The following is a 5,688-nucleotide window of genomic DNA, read 5'->3' as shown; positions in this document are numbered from 1 at the left end:
ATAAATAATAGAAATACACATACGTGGGAGTTTTACTGGTAGAGATACAAAGATTGGAGAGCATGGGTAGAATCTAGATTATATGTTCTTTGAGGTCAGGGATTATTTTCTGTACAAACTATCCTATATAACAGTGATGGCGAACCTATCTCACGCGTGTCAGAGGTGACACGCAAACTCATTTTTTTGGTTGATTTTTCTTTGTTAAATGGCATTTACATATATAAAATAAATATCAAAAATATAAGTCTTTGTTTTACTATGGTTGCAAATATCAAAAAAATTCTATATGTGACACGGCACCAGAGTTAAGTTAGGGTTTTTCAAAATGCTGACACGCTGAGCTCAAAAGGTTCGCCATCACTGCTATATAATAAAAACCTAATATGCTAAGTCTCCAACTGTTCATTCAACCGTTCAACCAGTTGCTATGATGCACACTGACCACCAGGGGGCAGACACTCCAAACGGTAGGTTAGCTTGCTGCTGGGGTCTGGCTGATTGGGATGGTGTGAGACTGGCCGGGAATGCCCTGGATGAATCTGTGCACCAGGCTGGTTTCGGCCCGATCCCTGCAGGCCAGCCCGAGGGACCCCAGTGGATTCATGCACTGGGCCTCTAGTTAAAATACAGCATCCATACAGAAAAGTGTACAAAAAAGTACACAACCTGGAGGATAGTCTTGTGCTACTAGCACCAGAATCAAGAAGTAGCTTATTGCCAGCCTCCCAGATACCCCGAAATGACCTTGCCACCCTTTCCAAAATAACCACTCGCCCAAGTTCTGGGAATTTCACATCAGTGGAACCATGCTATATGTGCTTTAGTATTTGGCTTCTTTTGCTCAACATTACAAATGTGGAATTCACTTATATGTAGCAATAGTTTTCTCATTCTCATCCTTTTCCATGGATAAATGTCATCATGTATCTACTCTCACAGCGACGGGCCTTGGGCTGTTTTCGGTTTGGGGCTATTATGAATAGTGCTGCTGTGAACATTGTATGTGTCTTCCAGTGAACATGTGGACACACCTCAGTGAAGCCATAGCTCGGAGGGGATTGCTGAGTCATAGAGATGTTGTGTTCAGCTTTGCTAGATACGGCGTTTTCCAACGGGCTCCCACCGGCAGGGTGTGAGCGCTCCAAGTGCATCCCCCCTCCCCCCCCTAATATGTGGTATTTTCCATTTTGCTTTTAGGCTTACCACCTGGTGAGTGTATATTGTTACCTCCTTATGATTTTGATTGCTTTTCTTGATGATTAATGAAGTTAATCTTTTCATTTATTGGCCATTTGGATGTCTTCTTTTGTGAAATGCCTGTTCAAGTCTTTTGCCCTTTTTCTATTGAGCCATCCATCTTTTTCTCATGGATCATAGAAATTCTTTAGCCCTGGCCAGGTAGCTCAGTTGGTTGGAGCATCGTTCCAATACGCCAAAGTTGTGGGTTCGATCCCTGGTCAGGCCACATACAAGCAACCAATGAGTTCATGGATAAGTGGAACAACAAATAGATGTCTCTTTCTGTTTCTCTCTCCACTCCCCCCCCCCTCTCAAACTCAATACATAAAATTAAAAAAGTAAGAAATTCTTTATATATGCTGTCATTTTTCTCTCTCTGTCTCCAGGCCCAGCACGTTGTCTATTTTATACCATGTGCTTATGGCTCTTCAGGTTGTTGTAGAATGAACTAGCACACATGGTAGGGAAAACGACTCTTGTTGAATGAATGAGGCCTTTATATTTTTTTGTTTATTTTTTGGTTTATGTTAACAGCTTAATTGAAGTATAATTTACATACCAAAAATTTACTTGTTTTAAGTGTACAATTCAATGATTTCCTGAGTTGTGCAAGCATTACCACAATCCAATTTTAGAACATTGTCAGCACCCCTGAAAGAAAGCTTATGTACGCTCTGTTACCAGCTCTAGCCCCAGGCAATTGCTAATTTATTTACTGTCTCTTTTAGATTTGCCTTTTCTGGACATTTCATATAAATGCAATCATACAGTACACGTAGGCTTTGGTGCCTGGTCTTTCACTTAGTGCAACGTCTTTGAAGTTCATCCATGTTGTAGCATGTGTCAGTGCTTCACTCCTCTTCATGGCCCAGTGAATGTTCCATTGCGTGGGCATCGTACATCTTGTCTCTGTGTTCATCAACTGATGGACATTTGGATTATTTCCACTTTTTGGCTATTGTAAATAGTGCTGCTTCGAACATTCCCTACACTTTTTGTGTGTGTGTGTGTGACCATTTGTTTTAATTTCTCTTAGGTAGATACCTAGCGGGGGAATTGCTGGGTCATGTGGCAAATTTATGTTCAACGTTTTAAGAAACGGAAACCCTCATATTTCTCTGCCATCCAGAGGCTGATGATGGAAAGGCATATGAAGCTGCCTTGGCTAGAGAAGAAACATCTGCCAGCATCTGGATGTTAAATGCACAGTGTTGAGAGAAAGCTAAGAAAGAGACTCAAGCCTGCTCTGAGGTGTTTACAGTCTAATCTGGATGTTCTAACATATGTGTTTATAGACGAACTTGGCAATATGGAAAACTGGAATATGAACAGGGGTCCAGATAATCTATGCAAAATGAAGGCAGGAAGTACTGAGCACCTACTCTTTACGGGACTCAATGCTAAGCTTTCAGAGGGGTAGATGGAGGTTTAAAACAAACATGCTATTCCTCCCCTGAGTTACTACGAGTCTAATCAGTAAAATAAGGCTTAGTTATCAAAACATTAAATAATTAAAAATTCAAATAAAAATAAAAGTTCAAGATAGTAATAGAAGATTGGGGAGGAAGAAGGCAAAGGGGAAAACAGATAAGGGAGAAACTCATCTTTCCTTCAAAATCTTGCAAGAAAACAGAAACCCAGCGTGTGTTGCTTTAACATTTTTGGCATTCCAAAGACGTAAGAGTTCTCACTTCCATTGTTGCCCTGGAAAAAGAAACGTGGATAATAAATAACCAGGGCCAATGGAATAGATAGATAATAATAATGGCTAATAGTTGAGTACTTAATGTACCTGGTATTGCTCTAGTTTACATTTTTACTCAATGAATCCTCTTAATAACTCTATGATATAAATATTACTATTATTTTCTTCTCATAATGAGAAAAAGGAAGCTCAGACAGGTTAAGTAAATTGCCCAAGAGCACATAGCTAGAAAGTGGCAGAATTGAGGTTTGGATGCAGGGGGTGCAGAGCCTACACATTTAACCATCTCAAGTCCCATATTCCAGCTATTGGATTCAGTCTCAATCACAGATGGGGAAATAGACCCGCAGGCCTTAGGGATTTGTCAGAGGGTATGTCATCGATTAGATCAGGCCAGAAGTTTCACTCACTGACAGTCCAGTTTCACTTCTATCAAGAGTGCAGTATCCCCAGAGAGCCCTTTCTTTTTTCTTTCAAAAACAGTTAACTTTTTTTTTTTGAGAGAGAGAGAGAGCGAGCGAGCTCACGCACTGCTGTGACCAGGAATTGAACCCGAGACCTTCCAGTGCACAGGATGACATTCTAACCAACCGAGCCACACTGGCCAGGGTGGAGAGCCCCTTTTTAAGATACTAGTTGTGGATGGGCTACAAGGACAGTGCCCTGGCTCTGGCAAGATGGACTTGAGAAAGCAGCCCTTGATGTACAATAAGCCAGCCCTGAGTTCAAAGCCTGGTTCGACTGTGGACCAGCCGTCTGAGGGTGGGCAAGTCAGACCCTCAGAGCCCAGTTTCTCTCCCTGTAAACTGGGGGCAGTGACCACACCAGCTCACATGATTACAGAAACGAAATGAAAGAACTGGAAGACATGGACAGCCATGACCAGTGTTGGTGCTGCAGAACTGCTTGGGTGGGTGATTTAGCGCTGAAGCATCAGGAAGGCTGAATAGGCTGACATTTCTCAAGTCCAAACTGGATCACAGGTTACTCGTGAGCCCATGGAGGATTCTGGGTGGAAGGCAGGCTCTGGACCACTCTCCTAACTTGAGCCGGGCCCTGGCAGCAGATGGGAAACTGGAGGTCAGCCTGCTAACAGTCACATATTCCCCTGATACCGGGCATTTCAAACACTCGAGTAGGTCGGTTACTTTTAGTGACTGTTTTCTGTAACACATTTAGCAGCTCAGCATTTAAGGAACTCTTAATGGTGGCCGCGGTCAAGGTTTGTTTCTCGTGTTTCTAAGCCAAGCAAGGGTTTGTGAATTTGCAATCGATGGAGTGTTATAAACAATCTGCATTTGTCAACTTGCCCATGGCCAGAGGTCAGACTGGGGTTGCTCAGCTGAGATGGCTTCAATGCAGAATATGGCTCAATAGTGATTCTCAAAGCTGGGGTGGGCCTGGGCATCAGCATATTTTAAAGTTACTCAGGTGATTCTAATGTGCAGCCAGGACTGAGAACCACTGACTCAAAGCATAGAAAGATGTGAAAGATCTTAAGGCTCTTATAACCTAGACTGATTTTGTAAAGTATGTCTAGGCAAACATAGTGAGAGATAAGGCCAGGGAAGGTATTGTGGAGGGCCTGCCACACACAGGTTGAGAAGCCTCTACTTTGTTTAATAGGCAATAGGGAGCCATGGAAGGTTACTGAGCAAGATGTAAGGGTGGGCAGTTAGAAGTATACAGAGAAGGTCCAGCTATTTATAGTTTAGAAAATGCTCTTTAAGTTTTTCTATGAAGTAGGCTAACAAAGAAACCCAGCTTTCTTTTACTGCTATACTCTCAGTTTAAGGTCAACTTCCTTCAGCTCCCATATTCACTGGTCTTGGTCGGTATCTGGAACATTTCGAGGAATGTGGCAGCCTCCCACGAATGTTTGCTCAGTAAATGAGTGTGGCCCATCTCCGTATCAGGAGAACTGGTACCCTGGACTAGCCCCTTTGCAGGCAAAGCGGTGAAGGCCCGTTCTCTTACCCTTCCCTTCATTTATCCCCAAGGGTCTGCTTCTAATTCTACCAACTCCAATTCGTCCCCTCCCCGTGGTGCCTCCTGGTAATACGCTGCCACCCGGCAGGCCTCCGGCTCTGGCACCGCCTTCAAACCTGTCTTTCACCCATTGTTCAGTTTCCAGCGAGTCAAGTTCAATCCCAGGTTCAGCCACCACGGTGATGGCCACAAACACATTCCCCTACGGGCACCTGGGAGGGGGCGCCCACGGACACCCACCACCATACATAGAAAACAGGCACAGAGGGGCGTTTTTATTCCAGCGGCCCTAGGTGTTGGGGGTGTGAATGAGAAGACCCCTCCCCAGTGACCAGCCCCCTTGGAGAGAGAGCGCCAAGCCCTCAGCGGGCGTGGCCGCTCTGGTCCAGCCTCCGCCCCGCCCCCCTCGTCGCGAAGAGAGAGCCTCCGCTCGGCCACCCAACCGCCAGCCCCTCTCCACGTACGCCGGGCCACTCCCTTGTCGCGGAGCCCCGCGCAGGGGTGATGCTCGGGACCCCACCTCTCCGGGGAGCTGCGCATTTCCGCGTGCCAAGGCGGCCCCGGCTCCGGCGGGCTCGCGGCGGTGGCCCGCGTTCCGCGTCCCCGGGAAGTTGTCTCCGGAGCCCGCGGCGCCCGGGTCTCCTCCCCCTGAGCCCCGCCCCCCCGCCCAGAGCTGGGATCTGCGAGCCGCCCGGCCCGGGGGCGTCGCCGCCTGCTCTCCGAAACCAGCGAGTCTCTGCTTCCCTGCGCGG

This window comes from Myotis lucifugus, unplaced genomic scaffold (assembly GCF_000147115.1).
Source record: "Myotis lucifugus unplaced genomic scaffold, Myoluc2.0 scaffold_282, whole genome shotgun sequence".
NCBI lineage: Eukaryota > Metazoa > Chordata > Mammalia > Chiroptera > Vespertilionidae > Myotis > Myotis lucifugus.
The sequence above is the reverse complement of the archived record's forward strand: the minus strand, read 5'-3'. Positions refer to the sequence as shown.